The 26802-nt window shown below is 44.1% G+C and overlaps 2 pseudogenes; one reads left to right on the top strand and one right to left on the bottom strand.

Annotated features, from left to right (window-relative positions):
• Positions 1-3240, top strand: part of LOC123142185 (BTB/POZ and MATH domain-containing protein 2-like) — a 42505-nt pseudogene extending 39265 nt beyond the window's left edge.
• Positions 3241-15839: 12599 nt separating this feature from the next.
• Positions 15840-21541, bottom strand: LOC123143130 (pyruvate kinase 1, cytosolic-like; annotated as a pseudogene).
• Positions 21542-26802: the final 5261 nt, after the last annotated feature.

Here is a 26802-nt window from a genome sequence, read left to right on the forward strand (position 1 = left end):
ATCTGTCCAGGTATATACTTTCGGTGTCAGCTAAACAGTGTGTGCATGCGTGGTATCCCTTATTTGTTTGTCCTGAAAGGTTACTGAGAGCGGGCCAATCGTTGATAGTTACAAACAGCAACGCATGGAAGTTAAATTCCACATGTTTGTGCTCATCCCACGCACGTACACCGTTTCCATTCCACAGCTGTAAAAGTTCTTCAACTAATGGCCTTAGGTACACATCAATGTCGTTGCCGGGTTGCTTAGGGCCTTGGATGAGAATTGGCATCATAATGAACTTCCGCTTCATGCACATCCAAGGAGGAAGGTTATACATACATAGAGTCACGGGCCAGGTGCTGTGATTGCTGCACTGCTCCCCGAAAGGATTAATGCCATCCACGTTTAAACCAAACCATACGTTCCTTGGGTCACCTGCAAACTGAGCCCAGTACTTTCTCTCGATTTTTCTCCACTGCGACCCGTCAGCGGGTGCTCTCAACTTTCCGTCTTTCTTACGGTCCTCACTGTGCCATCGCATAAACTTGGCATGGTCTTTGTTTCTGAACAGTCATTTCAACCGTGGTATTATAGGAGCATACCACATCACCTACGCAGGAACCCTCTTCTTGGGGGGCTCGCCCTCAACATCACCAGGGTCATGTCGTCTGATCTTATACCGCAATGCACCGCATACCGGGCATGCGTTCAAATCCTTGTACGCACCGCAGTAGAGGATGCAGTCATTAGGGCATGCATGTATCTTCTCCACCTCCAATCCTAGAGGGCATACGACCTTCTTTGCTGCGTACGTACTGTCGGGCAATTCGTTATCCTTTGGAAGCTTCTTCTTCAATATTTTCAGTAGCTTCTCAAATCCTTTGTCAGGCACAACATTCTCTGCTTTCCATTGCAGCAATTCCAGTACGGTACCGATCTTTGTGTTGCCATCTTCTCAATTGGGGTACAACCCTTTTTTGTGATCCTCTAACATGCGATCGAACTTCAGTTTCTCCTTTTCACTTTCGCACTTTTCCCTTGCATCAACAATGACCCGACGAAGATCATCATCGGGCACATCGTCTGGTTCCTCTTGATCTTCAGCTTCCTCTTTTCAGCTTCCCCTGTTGCAGCATCACTGTATTCAGGGGGCACATAGTTGTCATCGTCCTCTTCTTCTTTGTTGTCTTCCATCATAACCCCTATTTCTCTGTACATCATCCAAACATTATAGTGTGCCATGAAACCTTTATAAAGCAGGTGGGTGTGAAGGATTTTCTTGTCAGAGTAAGACCTCGTATTCCCACAATCAGGGCATGGACAACACATAAAAACATTCTGCTTGTTTGCCCCAGCCACTTCGAGAAATTTACGCACACCCTTAATGTACTCGGAGGCGTGTCTGTCACCGTACATCCATTGCCGGTTCATCTGTGTGCATTATATATAATTATGTGTGTCAAAAGTAAGAAAATTAGACAAGTATCTATCTAAAGTAAGATTTTTTTTCTTTCAGAAAGAAGATAAGAACAAGAGGCTCACCACGGTGGTGCCGGCGACGAGATCGGCGCGGGCGATCGACAGCGGTGAAGACGAGGACGGGGCGTGACAGACTGCTAAACCTAGACAAATCTTGGAAGAAATGGAGCTCCGAGGTCGAGCTTTGAGAGGAGAAAGCTTAACTAATGTGGCTCAGTCATTTCATCAAACACCTCACATGCATAAGAGGTGAGCTAGAGCACCCAAAGGCCCTTCCTCGCCGGCCAGCAAAAAGCAGAGCACCGTGGAGTGCTTTGCTCGCCAGCGATGGGGTATATATAGGAAGCTCATTTATTCCGGTTCGTGGCTGGAACCGGGACTAAAGCCTAGCCTTCTGTCCCGGTTCAAGCCAAGAACCGGGACCTATGTTTGTGGGCCAGAAGCGAGGCCCATTGGTCCCAATTCGTGCCTGGAACCGAGACAAATGGGTCCATACAAACTGGAACCAATGCCCACAAGACCCCGGCCGGCCCCTTGGGCTCACGAACCGAGACAAATGCATCCATTGGTCCCGGTTCGTGATAGAACTAAGACTAATGGGCTGGCCAGACCCAAACGAAAGCCCCTCTTTCTACTAGTGAGCGACGAGTAGTAGCGGCGGCGGCGACGACGACAAACGACGTACGGCGGAGGTCCGAGGTGCGGCCTTTGGCGCCTCAGCACCGGTTGCCACCGCCAGCAGGCCAATCGCCGCCACCTCCGGCAGCTAGCAAGCCAGTGAGTGCCCTTGGTTGGTCCATTGAACAGAAGGATTCGCTAGCTTGTACTACTCCTTTACGGTTTGCTTGAATCCTTCTGTTCAAGCAACTCAATTCTGTGGAGTACTTTCTTTCTTACGTTTGCTTGAACATTCTTCAGTGAGCAAGCGGGCTAAGACGGCAGAGCCTGAGTCGAGGACCACCATTGTGGGCTCTTCCGTCTTCCAATTCAAAATAGACTACGAGCAAGTTAAGCAGCTTCCCACCGGCAAGTCCGTCTTCTCCGATACCGTCTCCGCCGGGGGACACTTGTGGAGGATTGAGTGCTTCCCGTGTGGGATGAACGAGGCCGACAGGGAGCATGTTTCTATCTTCCTCGAGCACATGAGCAAATCCAAAAGTGTCGGGCGTTCTTCGAGGTCTTGATGATGGGCAGGGATGGCAAACCATGCTTGTCGCATATACGTAGGGCATTTGAAACCTTTGAGATCACGGAAGACGGTGACACCTTTGGATGGCATCAGTTCGTGAAGGGGCTGTTGTGGAGAAAGATTACTTGACAGGGAGACACATCACGTTTCTGTGCGCGATCATGGTCGTGAATGACAGTCCTATTCTCGTCCCATCTTTAGACATCGGGACCCATCTTGGCCGTCTGCTAGATCATGCTGACGGGACAAACATGTCATTCATCGTCGACGATGAGACATTCCGTGTACACCGAGCGGTGCTTGCTGCCCGCTCGCCGGTGTTTAGAGCAGAGCTCTTCGGTGCCATGTCTGAGGCTACAATGCCATCCATCACGCTGCACGACATCAAACCAGCAATTATACTTCGGTTTATTTACACGAATGAATTGTCCGAGGAAGACGAGCTTGAGGACTCTTCTGCCCAGATGTTTCAAGATCTACTCGCTGCGGCCGATCAGTATGCACTGGACCAACTGAAGATTATTTGTGCTCAGAAGCTGTGGCAGAAAGTGTCCGTTGAGACAGTTGCAACTATCTTGGCTTGGCATTAGTAGAAAAAGGGCCTATTGTCCCGGTTCGTAAGGGCCTTTTGTCCCGGTTCCTGAACCGGGACTAAAGGGTCGGTACTAATGTCCTGTCCCTTTAGTCCCGGATCAATCCAGAACCGGGATAGATGGGCCTCCACGTGGCCTGTGCGTGGAGCCTAGGCAGGAGGGCTTTTGGTTCCGGTTGGTGGCACCAACCGAGACCAATTGGCATCCACGCGTCAGCATTTCTGTGGCAGGGGTTTTTGTTTTTTTAAGGGGGGGGGGGGGGTTGGAGGTTTTGGGGGGTTAATTTAGATGTTTCATATATTGTGTTAGCTAGCTATAATTAATAGAGAGAAGTGTCCTCTCTTATGTATGTGCTTGGTCGACGCTACGTACTATACATACATATAGAGAGGACTAGACACGCTAGCTAGCTAGTAAGCAAACGAAGGAAACAGAAGATCGTCATGAATATATATGCATACAGAGAGAAGTGATATCGACCACCTCTCCTTCTCCGAGAGATTGGTCGAACAACAAGTTCTCGTATATCTATCCGACACTACCGGCTACATATATACAATAATTATCTCATACAAATATAATCTCCTAACATACGGACTCATAGTCCACATAGTATTCTCCGTCTTCGGTGATCACGTGGTCAAGAAAGAATGCCGCCAATTCCTCTTGAATTGCTCGCATGCGAGCTGGTGCTAGGAGTTCATCCCGCTTCCGAAACATCTAATTTGAAGAAGGGGGTCAATACATATATATATGAATGAATGAAACTCAACACAAATGATGGTAATAAAATAAAATTGTGAATGTTCTTATTTACGCACTTCATATTGTTCGTCAGAGTAGCCCCGCTCACAGGTCGTGTGGCGAATGGACTCGCAAACGTAGTATCCACATAAATCATTCCCTTGTTCCTGCCACAACCACTTTACAAGAAATAGAGGTTAATCAAACTGATAAGCAAGAATGCCAAATGGTATTGATGAAACTAGCGCTTGAATCACTAGGAGATGCGCGGAACATGCTACTATAGTACTTACTTTCGGGTGTCTAAATTACAGCTTCTTCGGGAGTCCCGGAGCTTTTTTGGTAAATTTTCTCCAAACCCTGCCAGACAAACAAAATATTACTTGATATATCAAGAAATGAACAAAGTTGTTGATATGGTGGATAATGATCGATTTAACTTACTTCTCGAGCATTTGAGTCATGTCCGCATAGTCCTGGGGATCTTTTCGTCTTGAGTCTAAGACGGTTACTAGTCCCTGCTCAAGCTTAATCTCTAGGAGAATATAGTGGAAACTGCACACGCATCATAACTCATCAATTACATTACTATAACCTTGACTAATATATAAGGGAAACCGAATATGCACAACACAGTAACACTCACTTGAAGTTGTAAGGAAAGAGTATTATATCTTTGTTTTCATTTATTACCAACGATCGTATCAAGTTGGCCTCGGTATCCGCGACATGAAATTTAACCTAAGTTGCATCTATGAGATTTGTGTTAATGAACCCAATATCACCGATTTATCTTTTCTTCAATTCGACGATCTTCAATCTGCATAATATAGTGAGTATAATTATAAATACATGCAATGAAAGAGCTGAGCTATATAGAGAGACTTAATGACAGAAGTAGTACTACTTACAAACAGTAGCAGGTGACCGTTGCTTTATCGAGGGCCAATTGAACTCCTCAAATGGAACAGGCAACAGTTCAATTCCAATGAGGTCATGCTCCTTTTTAACTCTCACATACAAAGTACTCCTCCCCCCAGACTCTCTGCAGATTTTCAAGTACGAATCATGCAATCTTCGCATCATCGTCGATAGAGATCTTTCATCTTTGATGAGAGGCTTCCCGTACTCATATCTTTGTATCTGCACCTCCATGAAATCATAATGTACATCGTCGGGCAGGTAATCTCCAAGATTGCTATAACCGGGCACCATCCTAGGATCATTAGCGATGATGTCGCTAGGCACCTTGAGCGGGGGGCGCGATTGCTTCGCTTGTTCGCCGACCTGGGCAATTTGTTTCCCAGCTCATCGTTCTTTCAGCCTTTGATCATTGACAGTACTTCCCGACCGCTCCGCTTCGGCAAATTCCTTTCCAATAATGCGCTCATAGTTTCCTTTCGGCGAAGACTTGGGTGGTTTTGTCAGGGCAGCTAGAGTGCGCTTCGCTTTCACCGGATCTACCTTCTCCTCCGGAGGTGGATGTTTCTTTGATTTCACCCCTTCAAAGAAGTTCCTCACTTCTTCTCGCGCGATCTCGGTGTTCTCCTCCGGGGTCCTCTCGTATGGTAAATTCTCTGGAGTCTTCAGAGAAGGACCGAATCTGTATGTCCTCCCGCCTCTGGCTGTACTGCTAGACGCCGGCAGACCAGACGGAGCGGTTGTCTTCTTTACTTGCTTACGAGGTGGAGGAGAAGGACTACGACACGCCGGAGCAGCCGGAGGGGCGGCAGGTCTCTTCCGCCCGTGCTGACGAGGCGGAGGAGGAGGCTGGCTGCTCGGGCGCACCGGCGCAGGCGGAGAAGGAGGCGGAGTGTCGCCACGCGCCGGAGAAGGAGCCGGCCGAGTGCCCTGATCATCACTCGCCGGAGGAGGAGGCGGTGGAGGAGGCGGAGTGCCCTGACTCGCCGGAGGAGGAGGAGGAGGAGGAGGAGGTGTCCAGTTCGGAAGGTTGATGAGCTCCTTCCGCCATAGGCATGGAGTCCTCAGAGCAGAACCCAGCCGAGTCTCCCCTTCACCGGTAGGGTGGTCAAGCTGGAGGTCCTCAAATCCCTCCGTTATTTCATCCACCATCACCCTAGCATATCCTTCTGGAATCGGCCGGCAGTGAAAAAATTGTACATCATTTCTGATCAACAATATGTCATTCATATATACTTATCAGAAAGGTTGTAGTGCTCCCACTCACTTTCTTGTAAATACATGCTTCACCGCAAGTATGTATAAAACTATATGCTTTGATCAACTTATCAAAGCGTATATCCCAAGTCCGAGATGCTTGCACCAGTCCATAGATGGATCGCTGGAGCTTGCACACTTTGCTAGCATCTTTAGGATTGACAAAAACTTCTTATTGCATCATATACAACTCTTCTTTAAGAAATCCATTAAGGAATGTAGTTTTGACATCCATTTGCCAGATTTCATAAAATGTGGCAATTGCTAACATGATTCGAACAGACTTGAGCATCACTACGAGTGAGAAAATCTTATCGTAGTCAACACCTTGAACTTGTCAAAAACTTTTTTCGACAATTCGAGCTTTGTAGATAGTAACACTACTATCAGCATCCGTCTTCCTCTTGAAGATCCATTTATTCTCAATGGCTCTCCGATCATCGGGCAAGTCAATCAAAGTCCATACTTTGTTCTTATACATGGATCCCATCTCATATTTTATGGCCTCAAGCCATTTCGCGGAATATGGGCTCATCATCGCTTCCTCATAGTTTGTAGGTTCGTCATGGTCTAGTAACATGACTTCCAGAATAGGATTACCGTACCACTCTGGTGTGGACCGTACTCTGGTTGACCTACGAGGTTCAGTAGTAACTTGATATGAAGTTTCATGATCATCATCATTAGCTTCCTCACTAATTGGTGTAGGAAATACTGGAACTGATTTCTGTGATGTACTACTTTCCAATTCGGGAGAAGGTACAATTACCTCATCAAGTTCTAGTTTCCTCCCACTCACTTCTTTCGAGAGAAACTCCTTCTCTAGAAGTATCCTATTTTTAACAACGAATATCTTGCCTTCAGATCTGTGATAGAAGGTGTACCCAATAGTTTCCTTTAGGTATCCTATGAAGACACTTTTCTCCGATTTGGGTTCGAGCTCATTAGGTTGAAACTTTTTCACATAAGCATCGCAGCCCCAAACTTTAAGAAACGACAACTTAGGTTTCTTGCCAACCCATAGTTCATATGCTGTCGTCTCAACGGATTTAGATGGTGCCCTATTTAATGTGAATGAAGTTGTCTCTAATGCATAACCCCAAAACGATAGTGCTAAATCAGTAAGAGACATCATAGATCGCACCATATCTAATAAAGTACGATTACGACGTTCGAACACACCATTACGCTGTGGTGTTCCAGGTGGCGTGAGGTGCGAAACTATTTCGCACTATTTCAAATGAAGACCAAACTAATAACTCAAATATTCATCTCCACGATCAGATCATAGAAAGTTTATTTTTTTGTTATGATGATTTTCCACTTCACTCTGAAATTCTTTGAACTTTTCAAATGTTTCAGACTTATGTTTCATCAAGTAGATATACCCATATCTACTCAAATTATCTGTCAAGGTCAGAAATTAATGATATCTGCCGCGAGTCTCAACACTCATTGGACCGCATACATAAGTATGTATTATTTCCAATAAGTCAGTTGCTCGCTCCATTGTTCCAGAGAACGGATTCTTAGTCATCTTGCCCATGAGGCATCGTTCGCAAGCATCAAGTGATTCCAAAAGTCCATCAACATGGAGTTTCTTCATGCGCTTTACACCAATATGACCTAAACGGCAGTGCCACATATAAGTTGCACTATCATTATTAACTTTGCATCTTTTGGCTTTAATATTATGAATATGTGTATCACTATGATTGAGATTCAATAAACAATTTATATTGAGTGTATGACCATAGAAGGTTTTATTCATGTAAATAGAACAACAATTATTCGTTGACTTAAATGAATAACCGTATTGCAATAAACATGATCCAATCATATTCATGCTCAACGCAAACACCAAATAACATTTATTTTAGGTTCAACACTAATCCCGAAGGTAAAGGGAGTGTGCGATGGTGATCTTATCAACCTTGGAATCTCTTCCAACACACGTCGTCACTTCGCCCTCAACTAGTCTCTGTTCATTTTGTAACTCCTGTTTCTAGTTACTAATCTTAGCAACTGAACCAGTATCAAATACCCTGGGGTTACTATGAACACTAGTACACATCAATAACATGTATATCAAATATACTTCTGTTCACTTTGCCATCCTTCTTATCCGCCAAGTATTTGGGGTAGTTCTGCTTCCAGTGACCATTCCCTTTGCAGTAGTAGCACTCAGTTTCAGGCTTAGGTTTAGCTTTGGGCTTCTTCACGGGAGTGGCAACTTTTCTTGCCATTCTTCTTGAAGTTCCCTTTCTTTCCCTTTCCCTTTTACTTGAAACTGGTGGTCTTGTCAACCATCAACACTTGATGCTTTTTCTTGATTTCTACCTTCGCCTATTTTAGTATCACGAAGAGCTTGGGAATCGTTTCTGTTATCCCTTGCATATTATAGTTCATCACGAAGTTCTTGTAACTTGGTGATAGTGACTAGAGAACTCTATCAATCACTATCTTCTCTGGAAGATTAACTCCCACTTGATTCAAGTGATTGTAGTACTCAGACATTCTGAGCACATGCTCACTAGCTCAGCTATTCTCCTCCATATTGTAGGCAAAGTACTTGTAAGAGGTCTCATACCTCTTGACATGGGCATGAGTCTGAAATACCAATTTCAACTCTTGGAACATCTTATATGCTCCGTGGCGTTTAAAACATTTTTGAAGTCCCGGTTCTAAGTCATAAAGTATGGTGCACTAAACTATCAAGTAGTCATCATTCTGAGCTTGTCAAACATTTATAACATCTGCATCTGCTCCTGCAACAGGTCTGTCACCTAGTGGTGCATCAAGGACATAATTCTTCTGTGCAGCAATGAGGATAATCCTTAGATCACGGACCCAGTCCGCATCATTGCTACTATCATCTTTCAACTTAGTTTTCTCTAGGAACATATCAAAAAATAAACGGGGAAGCTATACGCGAGCTTATTGATCTACACCATAGATATGCAAAAACTATCAGGACTAAGTTCATGATAAATTAAAGTTCAATTAATCATATTACTTAAGAACTCCCACTTAGATAGACATCCATCTAGTCATCTAAATGATCACATAATCCATATCAACTAAACCATGTCCGATCATCACGTGAGATGGAGTAGTTTTCAATGGTGAACATCACTATATTGATCATATCTACTATATGATTCACGCTCAACCTTTCGGTCTCAGTGTTCCGAGGCCATATCTGCATATGTTAGGCTCGTCAAGTTTAACCCGAGTATTCTGCATGTGCAAAACTGGCTTGCACCCGTTGTATGTGAACGTACAGCTTATCACACCCGATCATCACGTGGTGTCCAGCACGAAGAACTGTCGCAACGGTGCATACTTAGGGAGAACACTTATACCTTGAAATTTAGTGAGGGGTCATCTTATAATGCTACCGATGTACTAAGCAAAATAAGATGCATAAAGGATAAACATCACATGCAATCAAAATATGTGACATGATATGGCCATCATCATCTTGTGTCTTTAATCTCCATCTCCAAAGCACCGTCATGATCTCCATCGTCACCGACATGACACCATGATCTCCATCATCTTGATCTCTATCAATGTGTCATCACATGGTCGTCTCGCCAACTATTGCTTTTGCAACTATTGCTATCGCATAGCGATAAAGTAAAGCAATTATATGGCGCTTGCATCTTATGCAATAAAGAGACAACCATAAGGCTCCTGCCAGTTGCCGATAACTTTAACAAAACATGATAGTCTCATACAACAATTTATATGATTATATCTCATCACCTCTTGACCATACCACATCACAACATGCCCTGCAAAAACAAGTTAGATGTGCTCTACTTTGTTGTTGCAAGTTTTACGTGGATTCTATGGGCTAGTAGCAAAAATTGTTCTTACCTACGCATCAAAACCACAATCATTTTTCATCAAGTGTGTTGTTTTAACCTTCAACAAGGACCGAGTGTAGTCAAACTCGATTCAACTAAAGTTGGAGAAAGAGACACCCACTAGCCACCTATGTGCGAAGCACGTCAGTAGAACCAGTCTCATGAATGTGGTCATGTAATGTCGGTCTGGGCCGCTTCATCCAACAATACCGACGAATCAAAGTAAGACATGCTGGTAAGAAGTATGACTATTATCGCCCACAACTCATTGTGTTCTACTCGTGCATATAACATCTACGCATACACCTGGCTCGGATGCCACTTTTGGGGAACACAGTATTTCAAAAATTATCCTACGATCACGCAAGATCTATCTAGGAGATGCATAGCAATGAGAGGGGAGAGTGTGTCTATGTACCCTCATAGACCGAAAGCAAAAGCGTTTAGTAACGCGGTTCATGTAGTCGAATGTCTTCACGATCCAACCGATCAAGTACCAAACGCACGACACCTCCGTGATCTGCATACGTTCAGCTCGGTGACGTCCCGCGTACTCTTGATCCAGCTGAGGCCGAGGGTGAGTTCCATCAGCACAACGGCGTGTTGACGGTGATGATGAAGTTACCGACGCAGGGATTCGCCTAAGCACTACGACAATATGACCAAGGTGGAAAACTGTGGAGGGGCGCACCGCACACAGCTCTAAAGATCAACTAATGTGTCTATGGGGTGCCCCCTCTGCCGTATATAAAGGAGGGGAGGAGGAGGAGGGCCGGCCTCAAGGGGCGCGCCCAAGGGGGGCAATCCTACTCCTAGTAGGAGTAGGTTTCCCCTTTTCCTAGTCCAAGTGGGAGAAGAAGGAAGGAGAGGAAGAAGAGAAGGAAAGGGGGCCCGCCCCCTAGCCCTAGTCCAATTCGGTTTGGGCTAGGGAGAGCGTGCGCCACCTCTTGGCCTGCCTGCTCTCTTCCACCACTAGGCCCATAAGGCCCAATAACTTCCCGGAGGAGGTTCCGGTAACCCCCGGTACTCCGAAACTTATCCGAAATGACCCGAACCATTCCGGTGTCCGGATGTAGCCTTCCAATATATGGATCTTTATGTCTTGACCATTTCGAGACTCCTCGTCATGTCTGTGATCACATCCGGGACTCCGAACAACCTTCGGTACATCAAATCACATAACTCATAATACATATCATCATCGAACGTTAAGCGTGCGGACCCTACGGGTTCAAGAACTATGTAGACATGACCGAGACACATCTCCAGTCAATAACCAATAGCGGAACCTGGATTCTCATATTGGTTCCTACATATTCTATGAAGATCTTTATCGGTCAAACCGCATAACAACATACGTTGTTCCCTTTGTCATCGGTATGTTACTTGCTCGAGATTCGATCGTCAGTATCATCATACCTAGTTCAATCTCGTTACCCGCAAGTCTCTTTACTCATTTCGTAATGCATCATCCCGTAACTAACTCATTAGTCACATTGCTTGCAAGGCTAATAGTGATGTGCATTACCGAGAGGGCCCAGAGATACCTCTCCGATACATGGAGTGACAAATCCTAATCTCGATCTATGCCAACCCAACAAACACCTTCGGAGACACCTGTAGAGCATCTTTATAATCACCCAGTTACGTTGTGACGTTTGATAGCACACAAGGTGTTCCTCCGGTATTCGGGATCTGCATAATCTCATTGTCAAAGGAACATGTATAAGTCATGAAGAAAGCAATAGCAATAAAACTCAACGATCATAATGCTAAGCTAAGGGATGGGTCTTGTCCATCACATCATTCTCTAATGATGTGATCTCGTTCATCAAATGATAACACATGTCTATGGTCAGGAAACATAACCATCTTTGATTAACGAGCTAGTCAAGTAGAGGCATACTAGGGACACTCTGTTTTGTCTATGTATTCGCACATGTACTAAGTTTCCGGTTAATACAATTCTAGCATGAATAATAAACATTTATCATGATATAAGGAAATATAGATAAAAACTTTATTATTGCCTCTAGGGCATATTTCCTTCAGTTGTTGAATTCTATTTTCCTCAAACCCGATGTGGACGTCATCCTATCAATCCCAGTGAAGAAAGATATGGAGGTTGCATGGGCGTGGCACCTGTAGGACATCTTGGGCGTACTCCATATATTCGTGACAGAAGTCAATTCAAACTTTGATACCTCTTTGCATAGATGACATATTCGTGATAGAAGTCAATGCAAGATTTGTTTGGCAATGGACGAGGATCTGATGCATATATGCACTGATTCACTATTCACACGCCAAACGCTTCTGGGATGAAGCTCAGAAGTGGTTTGCCTACCCATGACTTTGCCCGCTTACTTGGGCACGCGACATTGTCAACAACCTAGTGTTCTCGGATGGTGATAGAGTAGAGATAGTGTTGATCATGTGGTCTATTTGGCATTCCCGGAATAGATGGACCCATGAGGGCGAACATGTTAATCCAGCAAATTTATTACAAATTAGTTGAGAAAATTTTGCAATCCTGGAGCCACCACAGGAACATGCACTCACTGTTAGAGAAATGGGTAGGCACAATGTTGGGGACATAGCCCTACGGTGAGACATGCCCTTACTGGGACGGGTTAGGCTGTTGGCAACTCATAAGGGAGGCCTTATGCAGTCCTAGGAGATCAAGACGTGAGACCCGAAGGGCGACTTACGTGGTGAGCCGCCGGAAGCCCAAGCCCAGAAGATGGTGCGAGACCCGGCGTTGTAAGTTGCCCGACGGTGACTTGCCTGGTAAGGCAAGGCAACTTAGAACTAGGGTCGGTCATAAGATATGACCCGACCCGGACTCTTGTAAACCCAGGGCCTTGATCTGTGTATATAAAGGCGAGTCCCTGCGGTGGGTAAACTTAAGAAAAAAATGATCGAGAGCTAGGTTAAGATATTTCGCTCCCTTGTAATCGATACTCAAGCAATACAACTCAAAGCAGGATATTGACTTTTACCTCCTTGGTGAGGGGCCATACCTGGGTAAACTCGTGTCTCTCGCCATGCTCAACCCCTTTAAGCTAACCTACGTTGCGATGGCTCCATGCTTAAGTCTTTTCACTAGGACATCTGCCATGTTAAACCCACAACACACAACTTTAGTTGGTGGCACGCCATTTCCAACCAACACCGCCACTATTTTTTTCAAATAGTGACGGCATTTTGCATATTTGGCACGTCATCATAAATTGGCCCATTTAGTTAGTGTTGGTGTTGCTTTTTTCTAACACACCACAACTTGGCCCATTTGTACTGACCAGGCACAATCTAATGCTCGGGTTGTATTCCTATCAACATCGTAGGTAATTAATTTAGTGTTGGCATGGTAATTCCTGGCACGTCATAAATAATTTTGAATCTTTTGTAATCTTGATTATTTTTATTGTCTTTTGAGTCTTTTTTTACTTTATGTCTGTTTATTGTTTCGAGTATTTCTATAATTCCGAGTCTTTTTAATTGTTTTTGAGTCTTCAATTTTTTTGAAACTTTTATAATTTTGAGTTTATTTATTGTTTTGAGTCTTTTTTTATTTTGAGTCTTTTTATTTTTTTAAGTCTTCTTTATTCTGAATCTTTATACTTTTGAGTCCTTTATTGTTTTTGAGTATTTTTATAGTTTTGAGTCATTTATTATTTTGAGTTTGCTTATTGTTTTAAGTCTTTCTATTATTCCGAATCTTCTATAATTTTGAGCCTATTATTTTTTTAGTATTCTATTTTTTAAAACTTCTATAATCTTGAGTATTTTTATTGTTTTTGAGACTTTTTTAGAATATTTTAATTTCAATTTTTATTGTTTTTATCCTTTTTATCAAAGGATGCATTCCAAAGCTTGCCACCACATTGTGTGACTTCTACCCACTTCATTCACTACTAATTGAAAAATATTTGGAGATCGTGAAAGTTATAAACAGAGGAGCTAACTGCAGTCCCCTCCACATTTTCTCATCCAGGCTTGGGACCGGCAAAGGCAGTGTTAAACTACAAAACCGCTAAACACAAAAAATAGCAAACATTACAACCAATCATTCAGCTAAGCAACAAGCCACACAATCAACCAAAGGCAGCATTGGCACGACACATGATTGGCAATAAATATTCACGCAACATTTTCACAAGATCATAACACATACATGGTTCAAAATCTCATGGAAACACCGCTGAATCATGCTTGCCTCACTAGTAGAATCACAGCTCAAAATCGTGGTTCAAATCATGTGTGTTCACATGAGCAGAGACACCGCTCATAAGAGCACAACCAGAGGTCCAAATTACACAGAAACAAAGAGCATCATGCGTAATGGGGATTAAAAATTGAACACACAGAAAAATTGAACACCCAACGAGGAGTCGCGGCATCGAAGACAAAGTAGTCGACGACGTCTAATCCATATGGAACACACATCATGGGCAACCTGCTGAAATGAAAATACATGTGAATCAAAGAATTGAAACACACAACATGGACAACCTGCTGCATGTAGGAAGTGAAGAAGCTCCATTCCTAAATATAAGTAAAACTGCATATTGTGAACTACCTGATTGTTCAGAAGTCCTGTTAAACTAGATAATTGTTGTTGCGGGGCTACTGCAGTCACCTGTCTGGTAAAATGTAATCACGTCACTCATCTCAAATAAAACATACCCCTCACTTCAATCATGTTATAGTACAAAATGACACAGAAATAGATATACATTGGTACTGGGGTACAGAGAACTTCCGCAAGAGTTCCAACACACAAAAACCAGTAGTACAATCAACATTGGAATGAATAAAATGTATTGCTGCAAACAAATACATTTATCTCCGAACTATGTATGCTAACCATATCTTACAACAGATAATCAATTCAGAAACACAGCAAATGCTAGTTAACATCCAAAGAGGGAAATAGAGGGTAAAACGGTCCACATCTTTAAAAAGCTGCACAACAAAACCATTTATCATGCATAGAAACTAAACACTACATCAGCAAGATTTCAAGTCTTGCATGCACAAAACTAATAAACAAGCTAACCATCTTGGTAAACTAGAATGCCATCAGCCACAAAATTCAGAAGGTAAAATACAAAGGAGGTAAATGCAGCTCCCTCCACATTTTCACATCCGGGCTTGGGACCGGCAAAGGCAGTGTTAAACCACACCAATCATCATTCAAGCATACAGGCCACACCATCAAGCAAATGTAACATTCACACACACACAGAGTAAAGCACACACAGAGTCACACAATCAGAGAGTCAAGCACACACACAGTTAAGCCACACAGAGTCAATCACACAAAGAGAGTCAAGCACACATAGAGTCACACAATCAGAGAGTCAAGCAAACACACGGTCAAGCCACACACAGTCACACACACACAAAATGGATCACTTGCACAAAAGAAACAAACATAGATAGGGGAACAAGCATAAATCTAATACATGCAAAGACCGAAGTAAAGTCAAAAAGCTATAAAGAATTTCCAGAACTTGAATGAGTAAACTGATTTCTCTAGAGGGGCGAGGGTGATCCAGATCTTCGTTCCTGAAAATAGGAAGCTAGTTAGAGGCTCATTAAGTGATTATCTTCAACAATACCCACAAGTGTGTAGGCATAGAGACGCATGCTTATTTATGTAGAATTTGGTCTGTAATTCAAATATTATGAGTGTACGCATACGGACATAAAAGAAATGTTAATGTATTCTTGTTCTACTTACTAGAGAAAGCAAGACGTGTAACATGAGCAACATTCTTATCGAAATTCTGGCTAAGGTAAGCCTTGCGACTTGATCAGACCGGATGCTTTGCCGTGGTCAAGAGAAACCTTCAACAGTAATTCATTCCTAGTGCTAGTAAATTCAGCCTGCAGGGCAGAAACAATGTCAGTACAAATTACCAGGCAAACCAAGCTTCTTACTTGTTGGGTCCAAATCAAGGAATTCTAGCTACCAAATAATTCAAGGTGGATGCAAGATGAAACCTCCAAACATCAGCCTCACTAGTGCACACCAGCTTATAAGCTCACGTATTGCGTTTGTATTATACAGAATAAACACACCAGCCTACCACCAGTCAAGTTCGAAATAATGTACTGATTAACCAAAGCTTATGATGACTTGCCAACAGTTTGAAAGTGAAATGCAGTCTAATGTTTATTCCATTTGTAAGTAGAACATGATGCAAGAAAAAACCCTAAAAGAAGAATTAATTCACTGGCCTGGGGTATGTAAAGCATCCACTTTTCACATATTGGGAATATGCACTAACACCAACTGCCATTATTCCCTTTACGTTCAGAACAAGGACGTTGGTATTTATAGGTAGTTCCTATTTTTCATATTATACATACTGGGTCATGTATTCTAAAATTGAAAAGAACCAATAAAGAATGGTTAATGTAGCCAACAGATGAAAGGCAGGTTAACTCACCGGGTGACGTGGATCGGCAAGCATGGGAAAGAGGCCTCTAACTATGAGTTATTTTCTTGCCTGCAGGAAGATAATGCAACAAATATGAGTTATAATAGTGGCACACTGCCAAACACCACAGACAAGTCTTGGTTCAACATAAGCAGTACTGTTTCTTATCGGGTAAAATTCTATAGTACTTCCTCCATCCTGAATTACTTGTCTTAGATTTGTCTAGATATGGATGTATTACATATGTGGTAATACATGTTAATTAGTGAGGCTAGTTGAACACCACACTAAAAAGGTTACAAGGAAATAGGATGTTCACATACTTCAAATGCGCTTGTGAAGCTCCACTTCAATTGATATGTTTTTAGATCAGGAATGGCATGGTGGGCCTGTACTTGGCAATTCGCCTGCAGATACTCGATACGGCATAATATATGAATCAGTTTCTATTAAACTGGAAGATGAGGTGAAGTGCCTATAAGAATAAATACTCCTTTTCTCCTATTCAGATGAGGTGAAGCAAATGATGACCAAAGCCTTAACTTTAATAGCAGCCCGCACCTAGCAAATAGGTAGTGAACTGTTTTTAGACTTAAGTGTCACAAACTGATATTCAATCAATGGAAGACAGAAATTGTTCCCGTGTAAACACTAACAAAAGGTTGGAAAAAGAAAAGAAACAAAGTACGCACTGTAGAGGAAGCAATAGACTCCAAGTGGATCATGGGTTCTCCCACGTATTTCATGGTTTGCTTGAAGTACAAATCCTGGTTGAAGACCTTCTCAGCTTGTGATACAATTCATGAAAATATATCACCAACTATGAAGAGAGAAAAGGCAGGAAGGAGTTAATTTCCATTAGATTCCATTAGAGTGCCAAGGATATACTTGTTGAGAACACATTTAGGGGCTGTTCGGAAGAATAGTATTTATCTGTAACATTTTATTAGTATTGAAGTCTGATTTGAACTACAAAAGGGAACCTATCAACAAATGCCCTCCCAAACAGGCATGTGATTATCAAGAGAACATATAGACCTCCTAAAGAAAGTTCACCTTAGAACAAATTCTGCCTACCGTTGAAATAGTCTCAACTGGATACAACCCACGGAGAGACTCAGCACCAAGGAGAATGGCATCACTACCTGAACAAAACAATTATGATTCATGTTACAGCTTGTGTAGTTATAGTTTGTTTGGGTGCAGTAATGAGCAGCTGTACAGGATCACCAAAGTATAAGATATCTGCAAGATGCAAAAACTAACCATCGAGCACCGCATTTGCCACATCAGTTGCATCTGCACGAGTAGGCCTTAGGTTGTCCGTCATACTGTCCACAATACAAGTAACAACAGCAGGTTTTCCAGCCATGTTGCACTTGTGCAGAGCAGACTTCTGAAATAAGAACACTTAAAGAACAAACAAAGTAGTACTCAATAGAGAAAAATACATGTTAATTACTATCAACGTTAGGAATATTTTCCAAAGTATGAAGTGCAAACAAACATGTGATATTCAACAAAATATCAATATAAAAAAATTCAATCTATTGGGAAAGATGGCACTGTGAAGTAGTACACTCTAAATATCGACATAGAGTTACTTACTTGCCGCACATCTTCTGCATGCCTTGTTTAAGAAAGAGAGGAAGTCAATCTTATTTGGAGCACACCATTTTTTCATAACCTGAAAGTGGCGCATGCTCATAAAGTCATATAATGGGTTACAACAAGGAGCTCCAGTTTCACAAAAAAAATAACAAGCAAGTCTAGTCGCCAAGTTAATACAAGGAGCAAGAGAGATTCTTGGGAGGAGTTCCTTACATCTTTATCCTTGTCAGACAGTGTAGGCATGTCGATATGGATCTGGGAGCAGTGCAATGTGAAGGCATAATAATCACAAAAAAGTTCAGAAAAAATAATACCAATACCAAAATTAGATACCAATCAACAAACAACAATCAATCAATTATAATAACCATGAACAAGCAGCAATCAATCGTGCCATATAAACATGTAATATATCAAGGCAACAATCGGCCTACATGGTTTGTACCTTCTCAAGGCAATCAATCAAACAACAAACAACAATCCATCTCAAGGCAATCAATCAAACAACAAACAACAATCCATCTCAAGGAAATCAATCAAACAACAAACAAGAATCCATCTCAAGCCAATCAATCAAACAACAAACAACAATCCATCTCAAGCCAATCAATAAAACAAAAAACAACAATCAATCAATCGTGCCATATGGGAACATAAGGAAAGCATGGTAACAATAAACAATTGAAAAGAACAGCATCAGAACAACGGTAACAGGACTCTTTGCATCTAGGATGGGAGCACACACGCCTACCGGTAGAACAAGAATCGACATAGGGCTACCAAAGTATCACAAGGGCGCATGCGTTTGAGACCTGAAAATAACGGACGAACAACGCAGGTGATGGAACAGAGGAACCAATCTGACATTGTTCCAATTTCGGAAGCAGAACCGATCGATCCTGCAACCGTCACCCCGACGCGAACACGAAATGTAGAATCGTGAGATAACAAAAGCGCACGCACAAGTTTCTCAACATGCAGGATCGTCAGATAACAGAAGCGCATGCATTTCTCAAACAGAATTGTTAGCTCGCAAACCAGACTATGACCCAAACTGACAGACCGCTCGCTCGCTTCCTCCCAGAGTCGCAGGGACGGAATGTTGGGGATCATAGCAGAAATTTAAAATTTTCTACGCATCACCAAGATCAATCTATGGAGTAATCAAGCAACGAGGGGAAGGAGAGTGCATCTACATACCCTTGTAGATCGCTAAGCGAAAGCGTTCATGTGAACGGGGTTGATGGAGTCGTACTCGTCGTGATCCAAATCACCGATGATCCTAGTGCCGAACGGACGGCACCTCTGCGTTCAACACACGTACAGCCCGGTGACGTCTCCTACGCCTTGATCCAGCAAGGGGAGAAGGAGAGGTTGGGGAAGACTCCATCCAGCAGCAGCACGACGACATGGTGGTGAAGGAGGAGCGTGGTAATCCTGCAGGGCTTCGCCAAGCACCGTAGGAGAAGAGGAGGACTTGGGAGAGGGGAAGGGCTGCGCCAGAACTTTTGGGGTGCGGCTGCCCTCCCACCCCCCACATATATATAGGGGCAAGGGAGAGGGGGGCCGGCCCCCTCAGATCCAATCTGAGGAGGGGGCGGCGGCCAAGGGGGGTTGCCTTCCCCCCAAGGCAAGGGGGGCGCCCCCCCTTTAGGGTTCCCCCAAACCCTAGGCGCATGGGCCCTAGGGGGGAGGCGCCCAGCCCACTAAGGGGCTGGTCCCTCTCCACATACAACCCATAGGGCACTCCGGGGCAGGTGGACCCTCCCGGTGGACCTCAGAACCCCTCCGGTGGTCCCGGTACAATACCGGTAACCCCCGAATTATTCAGGTGACCGTATGATGACTTCCCATATATAAATCTTTACCTCCGGACCATTCCGGAACTCCTCGTGACGTCCGGGATCTCATCCGGGACTCCTAACAACATTTGGTAACCGCATACATACTTTCCCTATAACCCTAGCATCATCGAACCTTAAGTGTGTAGACCCTACGGGCTCGAGAGTCATGCAGACATGGCCGAGACAACTCTTCGGTCAATAACCAACAGCGGGATCTGGATACCCATGTTGGCTCCCACATGCTCCATGATGATCTCATCGGATGAACCACGATGTCAAGGATTCAATCAATCCCGTAAACAATTCCCTTTGTCTAGCGGTACGATACTTGACCGAGATTCGATCGTCGGTATCCCGATACCTTGTTCAATCTCGTTACCGACATGTCTCTTTACTCGTTCTGTAACACATCATCCCGTGATCAACTCCTTTATCACATTGTGCACATTATGATGATGTCCTACCGAGTGGGCCCAGAGATACCTCTCCGTTTACACGGAGTGACAAATCCCAGTCTCGATTCGTGCCAACCCAACAGACACTTTCAAAGATACCTGTTGTGTACCTTTATAGCCACCCAGTTACGTTGTGACGTTTGGCACACCCAAAGCATTCCTACGGTATCCGGGAGTTGCACAATCTCATGGTCTAAGGAAATGATACTTGACATTAGAAAAGCTTTAGCATACGAACTACACGATCTTGTGCCAGGCTTAGGATTGGGTCTTGTCCATCACATCATTCTCCTAATGACGTGATCTCGTTATCAACGACATCCAATGTCCATGGTCAGGAAACCGTAACCATCTATTGATCAACGAGCTAGTCAACTAGAGGCTTACTAGGGACATGGTGTTATCTATTTATCCACACATGTATCTGAGTTTCCTATCAATACAATTCTAGCATGGATAATAAACAATTATCATGAACAATGAAATATAATATAATAATAACCAATTTATTATTGCCTCTAGGGCATATTTCCAACATGGAGAACCCTAACAAGATGGCCCCAAGAACACGCGATAGCATTAGGGCAACGATGAGGACGAGCAAAATCATATCAGAAGCGCTTCTAAACGGGCGACGGAGAGGATGAGCAAATCAAACCAGATTTCCATCTATATGGACGAATCGAGGACGAGCATAACCAATCAAATCATACGCGCTTCAGAATAGATGAATCAAGGATGAGCAAAATGAAACAAATCAGACACGATTCTTCTACTCTAAACGATGGATGAATCGAGCGTGGCGAGCAACATAGAAACAGAGGCGAGAGGAGGAGGTGCAAGAATCGAGGACGAATTGCCTCATAAGATGCGAGACAAGAAGAGGCAAGAACCGAGGACGAGTCGCCTCACCGGACGCGAGAGGAGGAGAGGCACGAGTCGAGGACGAGCGCGCACAGCTGGCGCATGACGTTGGTGCCCCCGTCGCCGGTCACCCGCCACTTGGCCGAGCCTCGTGGGGCAAGGCCCGGGCGACCGACCGCATCCTTGGGGAGTGGCGCGGACCCGCAGGCGGAGAGGGAGCAGGGCGTGAGCAGGCGGGTGGATTTGGAATCGGAGGTCAGCACGGAGACCAGCATGCGAAGGTACAGCCAAAGGGCGCGGCCCGGCCGAACGGAGGATGAATGAAGGAGGCGAGAGGCGCGGCCCAGATGGAGAGAGGAGGAGCGGACCGGCCAAAGGGTGGAGCTTTATAGCCAGGGCAGAGGCGGTGGCGGCGGGCAGAGCCTTGTCCTTGCTGGATATGAAAGGTATGTTTTTTCGGGACAAGGATATGAAAGGTAAGTGGAGCTGGTTGGTTTGTTGGGGCTGGATCGGATCCGGAGCAGGGGTCGGCGGCGGCGCTTCTCGAGTTTTCTAGACAGCTGATGCCCGTGCATGTCGTTGCCGTGTCTTTCCTTTTCTTTTAAATGAGCGGTGAAAACAAATGTGCTCTTTTTAGAGCTCAAAACAAATGCTACCACTACCCCAAAGAAAAGAATGCCACGTTCATATATGCACCGGGAACTAAAACATTCGATGTACCCATTTCTCTAACACCAACTTAAGTGTAAATATTTTTTGTCCGGTATCCGAGTTGATCGAGAACTCGTCTCGCCCGCTCTAGCTTCTGCCGCTTGCCTCCCCTTCATCGCCTCCCCTCCCCTCCCCCCGCTGAACAAAGTTCGGTCAATGTAGGCGGTGGCGGGTCGTTTCTCCCCTCCACTTGCCCCCATCTAGTTTGACCATCACAGGTGGCTGCATCAGTCGGTGGGTAAGTCGCTGCGGCACATGGAGGTGTTGATCCAGACTTTGTGGCTGATGTTGGGCTAGGAGTGAAAAGAGATGCCTTTTAATCCCCCTACTGGGGTGGGTGCACCATGATGTGGGCGGGTGGTGATGACTTGGACATGGATGTCGGGGTGGCGACATCGTATGGTAGTCCACATGTTTGGCTCTTCGGCAGTAAACATTGCAGCGGCGGTGACTCTCCATCTTGGTCGTGTGACGACAGGACGGGTAGAGGCGGGTGGCTCAGGCGTCTTCTCTGTCTTTGCAGTGGTGATGCTCCAATCTGGATCTATGAGATATGTCCTCGCCGAGCTTGTCCTGTTGACCTCGTGGTGACACGGGTGAGCTGCTGAGCCAAAGCTCTGTGCCTTGGTGGATGTCGCTATCTTCCTAAAGACGCCCTTGTGGTTCTCTTTTCCATGTCAGGGCTCCAGGTGAAGATCTTTGTTTGTTGCGGACTCGGTAGCAATGATGCTTTGTGTCATGCTCCCTGCCGAGGGCGTTGTCGTGGAGCTTAGATGTGCTAGGGCATAGTGTGGTGTTTTTCTCTCCTTTCTTTTTTTTCCTTTTTCAGAATCGATGAACCTTTTCTCAAAATTGATGAACGTTTTTTAGTTTTTCTAAAAAAATACAAATTGAACTATTTTCAAACTCTATGAATTTTTAAATTTAATTAAGTTTTTTTTCAAATTTGATGAACCTTTTTTTCAAATTCAATGGCTTTTTACAAAATTGATGAACTTTTTTCATTTATTGTGAACTTTTTTCCAACATTGATGAGCTTTTTTTCAAATTCAATGAATTTTTTCCGATTCAATGAAAATTTTGAAAATCAATTAATTTTTAAAAAGATATGTGAACTCTTTTTTTCAAATTCGATAAGGTTTTTTTAATTCATTATTTTTTTAAGTTTTTTATTTTTTTTCAAAAACCATGAACATTCGGGACCCAAGGAGCAACGGTCTGTTATGCGCCAAAGTGGTATGGCATGTGATTCTTTAATTTCTTCTTTCTTTGCCGTTCTTTCATGTGGCATGCCTTTGCATTCCAAGGGTACCTCTCCGTAAGATCATCACCTGAATGAAAAACAAAGGGATGCTCTGAGTAGGCCGGACATTTTTTTGGGGTGCAACAACAGGTTATATTGAATTACTCAGGATCATAGTGTGTATGAATACATCCTAGAAGAAAAGCAGGGGCGTAATTCATCCAGATACATCTTCTATGATCCTCACCAGCTTGTTTGGCACACCCGTTGCCGCTTCATTTGCTTCTCCATTGATATGGGCAATGGAGCAAGATTGAAAACTGGAGCTTACCTCCTAAATCTCATAGCATATGTATGCCAGGGCTGCTCTTGAAAAACTTGCCTCATTTAGCATTCACACAACATCTCAAGCATCAGTTTTGATGATCATCTTGATATGTCCAAGAGCAAGACGAATGCTATCACGAAGCACCAAGGCTAGCATTTTGTGCAAATCGATGCCAAATAGCATGTGCCCGAACCAGCACTTCGATATGGTCCCGAGGAACAACTCCCATGCTACCATAGCCATCTTGCTTGCGTCAACATTGACCTTGATGTAAGTGTGTTGGGGATCATAGCAGAAATTTAAAATTTTCTACGCATCACCAAGATCAATCTATGGAGTAATCTAGCAACGAGGGGAAGGGGAGTGCATCTACATACCCTTGTAGATCGCTAAGCGGAAGCATTGCAAGAACGGAATTGGTGGAGTCGTACACGCAGCGATTCAGGTCGCGGTCGATTTCGATCTAAGCACCGAACAATGGCGCCTCCGCGTTCAACACACATACAACCCGGTGACGTCTCCCGCGCCTTGATCCAGCAAGGAGAGAGGGAGAGGTTGGGGAAGACTCCGTCCAGCAGCAGCACGACGGCGTGGTGATGGTGGAGGAGTGCGGGACTCCAGCAGGGCTTCGCCAAGCACTATGAGAGACGAGGAGGGAGAGAGGTAGGCCTGCGCCAAGAGGGAGATCTAAATCATCTGTTGGGCAGGCCGATACCTCAAGTATATATAGGGGAAGGGGAGGGGCTGCGCCCCCATCTAGGGTTCCATCCCTAGGGGTGGCGGCAGCCCCCAAAACCCATCTATGGTGCGGCCAAGGGGGGAAGAGAGGGGGGCGCCCCAGGGTGGGCCTTAAGGCCCATCTGGACCTAGGGTTTGCCCCCTTCCCACTCTCCATGCGCCTTGGGCCTTGGTGGGGGGCACACCAGGCCACCTGGGGCTGGTCCCCTCCCACACTTGGCCCACACAGCCTTCTGGGGCTGGTGGCCCCACCTGGTGGACCCCCCGGGACCCTCCCGGTGGTCCCGGTACATCACCGATAGCACCTGAAACTTTTCTGGTGACCAAAACGGGACTTCCCATATATAAATCTTTACCTCCGGACCATTCCGGAACTCCTCATGACGTCCGGGATCTCATCCGCGACTCCGGACAACATTCAGTAACCGCGTACATACTTTCCCTATAACCCTCCCGTCATCGAACCTTAAGTGTGTAGACCCTATGGGCTCGGGAATAATGCAGACATGACCGAGACATCTCTCTGGTCAATAACCAACAGCGGGATCTGGATACCCATGTTGGCTCCCACATGTTCCACGATGATCTCATCGGATGAACCACGATGTCAAGGATTCAGTCAATCCCGTATACAATTCCCTTTGTCTACCAGCATAGTACTTGCCCAAGATTCGATCGTCGGTATCCCGATACCTTGTTCAATCTTGCTACCGGCAAGTCTCTTTACTCGTTCTGTAACACATCATCCCATGATCAACTCCTTGGTCACATTGTGCACATTATGATGATGTCCTACCGAGTGGGCCCAGAGATACCTCTCCGTTTACACGGAGTGACAAATCCCAGTCTCGATTCGTGCCAACCCAACAGACACTTTCGGAGATACCCGCAGTGCACCTTTATAGCCACCCAGTTACGTTGTGGCGTTTGGTACACCCAAAGCATTCCTATGGTATCCGGGATTTGCACAATCTCATGGTCTAAGGAAATGATACTTGACATTAGAAAAGCTTTAGCAGACGAACTATACGATCTTGTGCTAGGCTTAGGATTGGGTATTGTCCATCACATCATTCTCCTAATGATGTGATCTCATTATCAATGACATCCAATGTCCATGGTCAGGTAACCATGACCATCTATTGATCAATGAGGTAGTCAACTAGAGGCTTACTAGGGACATGTTGTGGTCTATGTATTCACACATGTATTACGGTTTCCGGTTAATACAACTATAGCATGAACAATAGACAATTATCATGAACAAGGAAATACAATAATAACCATTTTATTATTGCCTCTAGGGCATATTTCCAATAGTCTCCCACTTGCACTAGAGTCAATAATCTAGTTCACATCACTATGTGATTGCAATGAATCCAACACCCATGGGGTTTGTTCATATCTTGCTTGTGAGAGAGGTTTATTAGTCAATGAGTCTGAACCTTTAAGATCCATGTGTGCTTTACAAATCTCTATGTCATCTTGTAGATGCAACTACCACGTGCTACTTGGAGCTATTCCAAATAACTGTTCTACTATACGAATCCGGTATACTACACAGAGTCATCTGGAGTAGTGTCAAAGTTTGCATCAACGTAACCCTTTACGACGAACTCTTTTACCACCTCCATAATCGATAAAATTCTTTAGTCCACTAGTTACTAAGGATAAGTTCGACCATTGTTGTGTGATCCATTCCTGGATCACTCTTATACCCCTTGACTGACTCATGGCAAGGCACACTTCAGGTGCGGTACACAGCATAGCATACTGTAGAGCCTACGTCTAAAGCATAGGAGACGACCTTCATCCTTTCTCTCTCTTCTGCTGTGGTCAGGTCTTGAGTTTTACTCAATACTCATACCTTATAACACAGCCAAGAACACCTTCTTTGCCAGTCTATTTTTGAACTCCTTCAAAATTTTGTCATGGTATGTGTTCGTTTGTAAGTACTATTAAGCGATTTTGATCTATCCTTATAGATCTTGATGCTCAATGTTCAAGTAGCTTAATCCAGGTTTCCATTGAAAAACACTTTTCAAATAACCCTGCATGCTTTCTAGAAATTCTACATCATTTCTGATCAACAATATGTGAACAACATATACTCATCAAAAATTCTATAGTGCTCCCACTCACTTCTTTGGAAATACAAGTTTCTCATAAACTTTGTATAAACCCAAAATCTTTGATCATCTCATCAAAGCGTACATTCCAATTCCGAGATTCTTACTCCAGTCCTTAGAAGGATTGTTGGAGCTTTGCATATTTGTTAGCATCTTTCAGGATTGACAAAACCTTCTGGTTGTATCACATACAACCTTTCCTCAAGAAAAACGTCGAGGAAACAATGTTTTGACATCCTATCTGCAAGATTTCATAAATAATGCAGTAACTGCTAACATAATTCCAACAGACTCTTAGCATCGCTACGAGTGAGAAAGTCTCATCGTAGTCAACTCCTTTGAACTTGTCGGAAAACATCTTAACGACAAGTCGAGCTTTCTTAATGG

This window comes from Triticum aestivum, chromosome 1A (assembly GCF_018294505.1).
Source record: "Triticum aestivum cultivar Chinese Spring chromosome 1A, IWGSC CS RefSeq v2.1, whole genome shotgun sequence".
Lineage (NCBI taxonomy): Eukaryota > Viridiplantae > Streptophyta > Magnoliopsida > Poales > Poaceae > Triticum > Triticum aestivum.